The sequence below is a fragment of the Nicotiana tabacum genome, chromosome 23, assembly GCF_000715075.1.
Source record: "Nicotiana tabacum cultivar K326 chromosome 23, ASM71507v2, whole genome shotgun sequence".
NCBI lineage: Eukaryota > Viridiplantae > Streptophyta > Magnoliopsida > Solanales > Solanaceae > Nicotiana > Nicotiana tabacum.
The window spans coordinates 120,061,053-120,071,968 of NC_134102.1; positions in this window are offsets into that span (position 1 = coordinate 120,061,053).

Sequence of the window (10,916 nt, forward strand, 5' to 3'; positions counted from 1 at the left end):
TGCCACGAAGGATGGATTTAGTCTTTGGTACTAAGAATAATCCAAACAATAGCAATTAAAAGCAGACATGTCTCAAATCTAAAGACATATATGATATTATAATTGAAAGGTGATATTCAATCAATACTATGAACATTACATGAAGATTTAGGTACCAATTTCATGACTGGATCCACTAATAACAAAGAAAACGTGATACTAAACATACACAAGAAGAAGAACTAGATAACTTCAACAGAACACAAGAAATAACGGCAAAACATGACTGATTCCATTAATTTCAAAGCACGCATATCTCTTCCATGTAGGCATATTTCATATCCAATTTACAGTCCAAGGTTCAAAAGAGGTACCTGGACAGCAAGAGCAATAAAATAAGATAAGTCTCTGAAATTGCAATGAAGCATTAGCAGTAAGAATAACGGCAGCAGAAACAGCGGAGCAGTGGAGATAAACCAAACTCCAAAAATCCAGAACAAAATGAAGACCCAAGAGCAGCCAATGAAGCCAACTGAATTTTTTTTTTTGCTTTTTCTGTATTCCCCCTTTAAGCTTAGAAGAGAAAAAGTTCGAATAAAAATGAAGAAGAAAAAAAAAATGAGTCCCCCTCTTTCTGAGGGTTCTCCCTCTTTTATATAATGTAAGCATGTGCTGTGTGTGAGGAATATGGGGTATGGGAATCTTTTGCCAGCTTCCTGAAAATCAGGGAAATAGCATCTTTTACAACTGAAATGGACAGCTGTCCAATTCCAAAAATTCCTTCCTATTCTTCAAACCCCTTAACTTCTCAAATTGACCCTTTTTTCACCCAAATTTAAACTAACTTCCTCATATTATTGCATTTTGGTCCCTTATGTCTATTCTAGAACTTTTCTGCTATTAAAAGAAAAAGATTCTGCTCAATTCTAGTTCCCGAATGCCCCCTTAAACTTTGGTTAATGACAAAAGAACCTTAGCAAGGAATCATACGGATCAGAACAAAAGTAAAAGTGCAAAAACCAAACCATTTAATAACTTGTTTTAATATCTAATTAACTCAAAATTGATTAAACTAAAAACTGGTGTGATTAAATTAATTAACATGTAATTGACCTAACTATGTAATTAATTAGCGCATGCAAGCAGAAATTAACTAAAACTGTCTTCAATTGAGCAAAGCAAACCATAAACTACTTTTAAATGATCATGCAATTGAAATGGAGATTTAGGTATCAATCCGGTCAAAACAGAAAAGCAAGCAAAAAAACAAAAGAAAATATTAATCCAAATTTAATGAGAAGCAGTGAACAAAACCGGCTAGTTAATAATGGTGATAAGCTTTGGCCGGACTCCGATGATTCCGGAATGAACTCAAACTTACATTAATCAATTGTTCTTGACAAGAACAATTAATTAATGTTAGTTTCAACTCAAAACGGCTAAATCGATGAGCAAAATCAGAAAGGAACTAAGCTAGGTTTTCTGATAACTTTAATCGAACATCGACCCTTCAAAATGAACCGAGAAATAGAAAAACACCACGAGAACAGACGATTAGTGCAAATTTCAAGACGAATCGAGTCTTGAAACTTCAAGAGTCGACAAAGAGTGAAACTAGGTTGCATGAGGGTTTTCGGATCCGGAATTCAAGGGTTTTGGGGAGGTTTCTGGAGAGATTGATGGGGGATTAGGGATTAGGAGGGTATGAGGGTTATAGGGTGTGAGTTTGAGGGGATTTGGAGTGGCACCGCCGGCGTGGGAATTTTGGGCGGCTAGGGTTCTGAGGGAGTTTGAGAGAGAGAGATGAGGGGTTTGGGGGCGGCTAGGGTTCGGTGAGTGAGAGAGAGGGAGAGGAAAATGAGAGAGGTCTCAGGGGTTTTGGGGGGGGGGGGGCTCCGACAGATATAAGGGGTTAGAGGGGGAGTTACGGGCCGCTCGATCAAAGGAAATCAACGGCTAAGATCGTCGTTAATGAAACAACGTCGTTTTGGTTAAGTGATGGGGCTGGACCGGGTGAGGGGGTTTGGGCTTGGGGCGAGTTCGGACAATTTGGGGCAATTGTGCCACTGAATATGGTGGCCCAATCCGGAATTGAACAAGATTATTTTTTTTTTGATTTTCATCTTAATAAATTTAATTTTTTTAAAAAATCCTAAACTAAATCCTACATCAAATTTAATTTGTAAAGTTAAATTAATTATCTATTTCTAACATAAAATAATTAATTAACTTAAGACTAATGAAAGAAAATTACTAATTTGCAACTGAAAGTTAAAAAATGTAAAAATATCCAATATTTTGATTTATTTTATTTAATAATGCAATTAACTTATGTAATTAAATCCTAAATACAATTAAGACCTAAAATGTTATGCATGAAATACTTTAGACATTTTGGTACTTTTCTTATGATTTTAAAACGTTAAATATGCAACTAGATGCAAGCAACAATTAACCAAAATTCCTACAAATTCTATAAAAACTAAAAACAATTAAGAAAAACTCTATTTGTGAATTTCTATAGGAATATTTTAGTCGAGCAAAAATTATGTGCTCACATTTATTATCAAGGCAAGTTAATTATTAGATCATCACTAACAAAGGTTGGGATTGAGTCCCCTGTATTTTTGGAACGTATACAATGGAATATTTGTGGACCTATTCACCCACCTAGTGGATCATTTAGATACTTTATGGTCTTAATAGATGCATCTTCTAGATAGTCTCATGTATGCCTATTGTCATCTCGCAACCTGGCATTTGCAAAATTAATGGCACAAATAATACGATTACGGGCACAATTTCCCGATAATCCAATTAATTCTATTAGACTCGATAATGCTGCTGAGTTTTCATCCCAAGCGTGTAATGATTATTGCTTATCAATTGGAATAAAAGTGAAACATCATGTAGCTCATGTTCATACTCAAAATGGCCTTGCAGAGTCTTTGATTAAATGACTGTAATTGATAGCAAGACCATTACTCATGAAAACGAGATTACCTACTTCTGTTTGGGGTCATGCCATTTTACATGCAGCAATGCTAGTTTGTCTCAGACCGACAAATTGTTACACCTTGTGCGTCCCAAGGTGATGTAATAAAAATGAAACTTGTTAATCATGATTTAAATTATTTTAAAGTCATAATATGTCTATATATGATGTTTGGATAGAAAATATGAAGTTTGCGAAAAATCGGATTAAAGTTGCGGAAACACCGACTAAGGATTTGTCCTGTAACAAAACTTTTTGAGAAATATATTTTGTATACTATATGGGGTCTTTTTGGGACGTATTATATACCAAATTAAAGGTCTTGGAATGTAGTTTCCAACACTCTTAACCGTTCATTCATACGATACCCGGATAAAAGGTTATAAGCGTTGGAAGAAGGGCCAATCAAAGGGTGCCAAGTATCACCTTTATGACTTTTAAAATAATTAGGATATTTGCATCCCATCTCGTCTATTTCTCCAATTTTTCAGAGAGTTCGCCCAAATAACACTCCTAACTTTACTCTTAAGCTCTCTATAAGAGATTCAAACAATATTATCATCCCGGGCACAGAATCAAGAAGCGATAACATTAAAACGATCCCTACGATGTAAGTATCGCTATATCGACTCTCTTTTTCTTTGTGGTTTGAGTTTTGGAAGGTAATTCATAGTTAAGAAAACGTGTACTTTCTGTATTTAAGTGTTTAAATATCAATGAAGGTTGATAAATTCATTTCCTAATAGTTAGAACTCACGGGACGGTGATCGAAAGCCGTGAGTTTGAGTTATTTGACTTGTAGTGGACTGTTTTATGGGCTGTTTTGTGTTGCCTTTGAGCTGTATATTTTTCTACTGTTTAATGGAGTTTTTTGGAGGATACATTGTATGGAGAAACACCACATAATGACGGAATGGTGGGCTGGTCGTTCATCGTTATATTATTTTAAGTTGTTTGACACTACTTTGGTTGTCGTTTTATGTATGAAGTGATTAGGGTGTGTGGGCTGTTTTGTGGTATATTGTGATGGAGATAAGGTTGGAAAATGGTGCTTATATGTTGTTATTGTGATGTTCTTGTTGTTGTTATTGTTGTTGGTATATGGTATTGGAGGGGAGATGCTGCCCAAATTTACGTAAATGAGCAACTAGTTTAAGTTGTAGACTTAGCCTTTACTCAACACTGATTTTGAATCTCCTTGTGATGTGGTAGATTGAATTGAGTTTTTTGAAGAATTTCTTAGAAGTTATTTAAGGACTCAATAAAGTTATGGTATGTTAAGGCTATCCCTTCTTTCTTTTTGGCATGATCCAAATGATACAGACGAAACGAGCAAAATACGCAACTTTCATAAATGACTCTATTCATAGAAATACTAGGGGTGTCTATATTCTTGATTCCCCATATGAATTATTATTATATCCTCTATTTATGGGTCTCAGAAAAATACGCATTTGATAAAGTTTGTCCGAAAGGCATATTGATTTTATGATATTCGAGAAATCTTATTAACGTATTTCTTATGCATTTCATGCATTTATACATGTACATTGACCCATGACCAGAAGGCGTTATATACGCGTATATTATATGTATATGGGATATGGGAAAAGGTTACGATGTTATATATGCACCACCAACTGATCAGCTGGTATACGTTGATGATTTTGCCCACATTGGCTAAGATGATATGATGGGATGCCCTCAGAGGTTTGATGATGTTATGTACACATATACCTATGTATGGTATGACATTTATATGCACATGCATGACATTATAATTTTTCATGATTCACAGAGCTATTCAGAATTTCAGGTTGAGTTCTTTACTCCATGTTTCTTTCATGTCTTTTATATACTACTGTCATGCCTTACATACTCGGTACTTTATTTGTACTGACGTCCCTTTTGCCTGGGGACGCTACGTTTCATGCCTGCGGGTCCCGATAGATAGGTTGAGAGTTCTCCTAGTAAGCTATCAGCTCAGCAGAAGGTGTTTGTGCACTCCACTTGCTCCGGAGTTACCTATTTGGTCAGTATGATTTGAATATGTATTGTTTGGTATGGCGGGGCTCTGTCCCGACCTTTATGATATTTATGTACTCTTAGAGGCTTGTAGACAGATGTCATGTATACGGATACTGATATAGGCATATAGGCCAGTACGTCATATGTATAAGTCGGTATATCAAGTTGGGTCATCCTATATTGAGTATTTCCTAATGTTTTATTCTACTTATTTCACGACAACCTCTCCGGCTCAATTACCTATGATAGTATGATACGAAAAATACGTTACATTGGTACTCGGTTGAGTAAGGTATTGGATGCCCGTCGCGGCTTATCGGTTTGGGCCGTGACACAAATTATCATAAATATTCCCCGTTACAATTAGTTTTGGGTCATGAACTTAATATATCCCATTTAAGATTTTTGGATGCACAGTATATGTGCTTGTAGCATCGCCATATCACACCAAAATGGGTCCTCAAAGAAGGTAAATATATGTTGGGTTTGAATTGCCCTCTATTATTCGCTACCTCGAAACATTAACGAGAGATTTGTTTACTGCTCGATTTGTAGATTGTCGATTCGATGAGGCATTTTCCCTAAAATTAGGGGGAGAAATTGGTGAAATCAAACGGCAAATTTTGTGAAAAAATTCTTCATTGTCTCATCTTGATCCACGTGCCTCTATTTGTGAAAAAGATGTGCAAAAGATTATCCATTTGTAGAAAATAGAAAATCAAATGCCAGATGTATTTACAGATCTGAAAAGTATAACAAAATCACATATCCCTGCAGAGAATATTTCAATCCGTATTGACGTCCCCGTTGGACAATCTTCTAGTGTCATAGCTAATGAGTCAAAAGCACGCCTAAAACGTGGCAGGCCATTAGGTTCTAAGGATCGAAATCCTAGAAAAAGAAAAACAAATGATCAAGATGACACTACGAAAGAGTCTCATAAAGAAATCCACGATTTAACTAATCTTGAGATTCATGAGGAAATCACTGAATCTGAGACTCAAGAAAATAAGGAACTATTAATAAACCCAATCGATATTGAGACAAATTTGAATCAATTGCATATAGTGGTAGATTATGTCATTGTATATAATGTTGTATCTAGAATTATGCAAGATAGTGAAGATCTTGAACCTCAATCTGTTGGAGAATGTCGACAAAGACGTGATTGGCCAAAATGGCAAGAAGCAATCCAATCAGAGTTGAATTCACTTGCAAAATGTGAAGTTTTTGGGCATGTAGTCCAAACCCCTAATGGTGTTAAGCCTGTTGGCTATAACTGGGTCTTTGTACGCAAGACGAATGAGAAAAATAAGGTACAAAGATATAAGGCTCGGGCCCAAGGATTTTCACAAAGTCTTGGTGTCGATTATGAAGAGACATATTCACCTGTTATGGATGCAATAACATTTCGTTATCTCATTAGTTTTACTGTCCATGAAAAGCTTAACATGCATTTAATGGATGTGGTAACAACCTACTTTTATGGCTCACTTGATAATGAGATATACATGAAAATTCTCGAGGGATTTAAAATGCCTGACGCACATAATTCAAAATCCCGGGAAATATTTTCATTCAAATTGCAAAGATCTTTGTATGATTTAAAGCAATCAGGAAAACTGTGGTATAACCGCCTTAGTGAGTATTTATTAAAGGAATGTTATATAAATGATACAATTTGTCCATGTATTTTTATAAAGAAAACAACATCGGAATTTGTTGTACTTACCGTATATGTTGAAGACATAAATCTTATTGGAACTTCTATAGAATTCCAAAAGGCAATTGATTATTTAAAAAGGAATTCGATATGAAAGATATCGGAAAGACAAAATTATGTCTCGATTTGCAAATTGAACATTTGGCAAGCGAGATTTTTGTTCATCAATCTGCCTACACATAAAAGGTATTGAAACGGTTTTACAGGGATGGAGCACATCCATTAAGTACTCTGATGGTTGTTCGATCACTTGATGTGAATAAGGATCCGTTTCGACCTCAAGAAAATAATGAAGAGCTACTTGGTCCTGAAGTACCATATCTTAGTGCAGTTGGTGCACTAATGTATCTTGCTAATACTACAGGGCTTGACATAACTTTTTCAGTTAAAGTTTTAGCAAGATATAGCCTTTTTCCTACAATGAGACATTGGAATGGAATCAAACACATATTACTGTATCTAAAAGGGACTACCGATATGGGCTTATTTTATGGCAATAATTGCAGTCCCGATCTTGTTGGTTATGCCGATGCTGGGTATTTATCTAACCCACACAAGGCTTGATCTCAAACAGGCTATGTGTTTACACGTGGAGGCACCACCATATCTTGGCGATCGATTAAACAATCAATCATGACTACTTCATCTAATCATGCTTAGATAATTGCTATTCATGAAGCAAGTCGAGAATGTGTGTGGTTGAGGTCTATAATACATCTTATTCGAGACAAATGTAGTTTGAAGTGTGACAAACTACCCACAATTTGTACGAAAACAATGCAGCATGCATATCCCAATTGAAGGGAGGATTCATAAAAGGAGATAGGACAAAGCACATTTCACCAAAGTTATTTTTCACACATGATCTTCAAAAGAATGGTGATATCAATGTGCAACAAATTCGTTCAAGTGATAATATGGCTGATTTGTTCACCAAATTTCTACCGATATCAACCTTCAAGAAATTAGTGTACAAGATTGGGATGCGAAGGCTCAAGGATGTGAAATGATGCTCTCATCAAGGGGAGTTAATATGCGTTATACTCTTTTTTCCTTACAAGATTTTGTCCCACTGGATTTTCCTTGCAAGGTTTTTAATGAGGCAACCAAAAGGCATATTTCTAAACATGTGTACTCTTTTTCCTTCTCTAGAAATTTTTTCCACTAGGTTTTATTTTAATTAAGGTTTTAATGAGAAACATTATCTATTGAATAGACTTTCAAGGGGGAGTGGTATAAATAGAATTATATTTAAGGTTAATGTCTATATTTTAGAGAGATTTTAGGGATTATTACTTGGTGGCTAAGTCACTCTTTTCCTATAAATAGAGGGGTTCTATTACATCGTAAATTATCCAAAAATCAATAAGAATCTCCTCTTTCTACTTTTCTCTCCAATACTCTTTTTATTTATTTATTTATTGTTTTATAACATAAATGATAATGAAGGTTGAAGGGCCACATAATTCCTTTCCCTTCATAATCATCCCATTAAGTAGGAGGTTAAAGACTTGGATTAAGGAAATAAACCCATCACTTAATATATTGATTTGTCAAATACCTAATTTTGTGCTGAATAAGCATTGCTTAAAGAAAAAGGCAACAACATTTAATGAGTAACTTCTGACCATTGTTTTCAATATAAAATCCAAATTAGCCAGAATAGCCAGTGAATTGAATAGATCAGTTGGTCCCATATTTTGTTGCTTTTGTATTATAATAGGGAAGTCATGAAATTAGGTGTTTGATGAAATTTATTAATCTCACTTTTTGTAGCATTTCAATTATGCAATTTTCACTTTCCTACTTCAAAATTACCACAAAAAGTGCTCAGTAAAAATTTTAAAAAAAATACAGTCCGTAGCGCACGACATTTCGTATTCACACAGGATTCAAATAAGGGCCGCACCCAAAGGATATGATGTTGATAGTCTATCCTAATGCAAGCATTACTTTCTTCTTCCACTGCTCGAACCCGTAACATATAAGTCACACAGAGACAATTTTACAATTTGAACAATTTTATGGTTAATAAATTAAAATTTGAATCTCGATATATAAATTTGAATTCAGTCTTTTGGTGATAGTTACTTTCTAATTAAATCTTTAGTATTTCGAATTAACTATATGAAAAGAAAAAACAAAACAAGAATGCTTGTACTTTAACATAATGAACGTGGTGTATAGTGGTGAATAAATGGATCATGGGCATTGTCTCCAGCATAGCAACAGGTATACTAAATTATTGAATACTGATCGCTGTTTTATTTGTTAATTGTAAAAGAATTAAGAAAGAGAAAGGCTTGAAATTCCGTTATAATTATAAAATATGTTTTCATAATGTTTAGTGGGCACATGAATAATCGGATTTATATTCTGCATAATGTAACCTCTTTAAGTTATTTTTGTCCATTACGAAATTAAGAAAAAATAACAATAAAGTAGATTCCAGAAGAAAAAAAAATAGTACATCAAATAATCATATTGGAATTTAGAGAATGCATATTGAATGATCGGCATTAAATAGTTCTGATAAAAATAAATTGAATAGCTATTTTCACTGCCTATCTTTTTTCTATCCACGGTATTGATTAGATAAATAATTAATTCATTCCCATAATTATTTTCGAACTTTTCAATCTCCTTTAAATTTATTCAAGTCCAAAAAAATTCTTTAAATTGGGATTCAAATCTCCAACATGAGCATTAACATAATCCATCTCTTATTTTCGGCTTTTCGTGATGAAATAAAAAATAAAAAATAAAAAATCGACGGGGCTATTTGAGTCCAAAACTAATGCAAGGTTTATGTGAGACTTTCACAAAAAGGTAAAAGGACATTCGAAATTAATTACCCAAATTAATATTGCTAACTGGAGTAACAAATGAATTTACTCCTTTTAAAAAGTTATAAGTTTTTTTTTGTTGTGATGAAGTGGTTAGTATTTGTTTATCAACCCGAAGGTCCGAAGTTGAAAAGCTTTAGATATAAAATTGTCTTTCTTAAATAATTATTTTATATTTTAAGTGAAACTTTTCGACGCGAATCCTAATACTTTATATTGGAACATCATAAACACTTTTCTAACATTATTTTTGGTAATAAACTTTTCTTAATGTTCTTTTAACACATGCGGAATACATCAGAAGTTTTTGGATGTAAAATCAAGTAATCAAGATGAATCATAACAAATATCCAATTTCTGCTATAGTGATAATATGAAATTAACCCGCAAGTTCTCCTTTATTTTATTATTTTTTTATGGAAGAAAGGAGAAAGTAGTATGGAATCGGAAATTTATTTGGGCCCTTAGCAATTGAATTTGCCCTTAGTATGGCCCAATTTAACGTAAATTTTTTGTCCCAGTTTTACGCCACCCATTGAATTTGTACTTACTTTTTCTAAAAAAAAATAATTGATATCCAATTTTTAGGTAACTTTAGATACGTACGCTTTTCTCTTACTCGTTGTTTTTTTTTTTTCCTCTCTGCTTAGGGTTTCTTCTTCTTAGTTGCAAAATGAGTTTGTTAAATTTGTTGTTGTTTTGGCAATTTGATGATTGAACCGTCTCGTCTAAAAAACTTAGATATCAGGGAGGGAACACTTTTATTTAGTTAATTATGTATTAACAGCTAGTACGTTATTGCTAAGTTAAAATACCCCAAACAGTATCATTTGAACACTTAATTAAAAAGAATTTTGAAGAAAGTTAAGCGCACCAAGTGCGTGTGATAACTAGAAGTTAACAATTCTAAATACTGTACAGTTTCCTATAGAAAGCATATAGCTCAATAGTTTTAAGATTTAGGCAGAGTTTTGGTTGTGTCTATTTTATCCACCATATTTAACTATGAACTTTGTCCAATACCATTAAACAATATAGATCAACGCTTAACTTACAGTTCATGACACAATGGAGCATCTTAGACAAGATGATTTTATTAAATGATATTTAGAAGTTATATTTCAAATTTGAGCTTATTTGGAGTAGAATTGAGTATTAAATCGTGTGTTAGATTGTTGAATTTGAAGAATAAGTTTATATTTCAGAACTTAAGATTCGAAATCTGAAGTTATTAAGAGATTGAACTACTTGAGATTCAAATCTCTAAAATTGCTTTGAAAAATAGAAGAACTTCATATTTGATTTATGAAGTTGCATTGAAGAGATTGAACTACTTAATATTCGA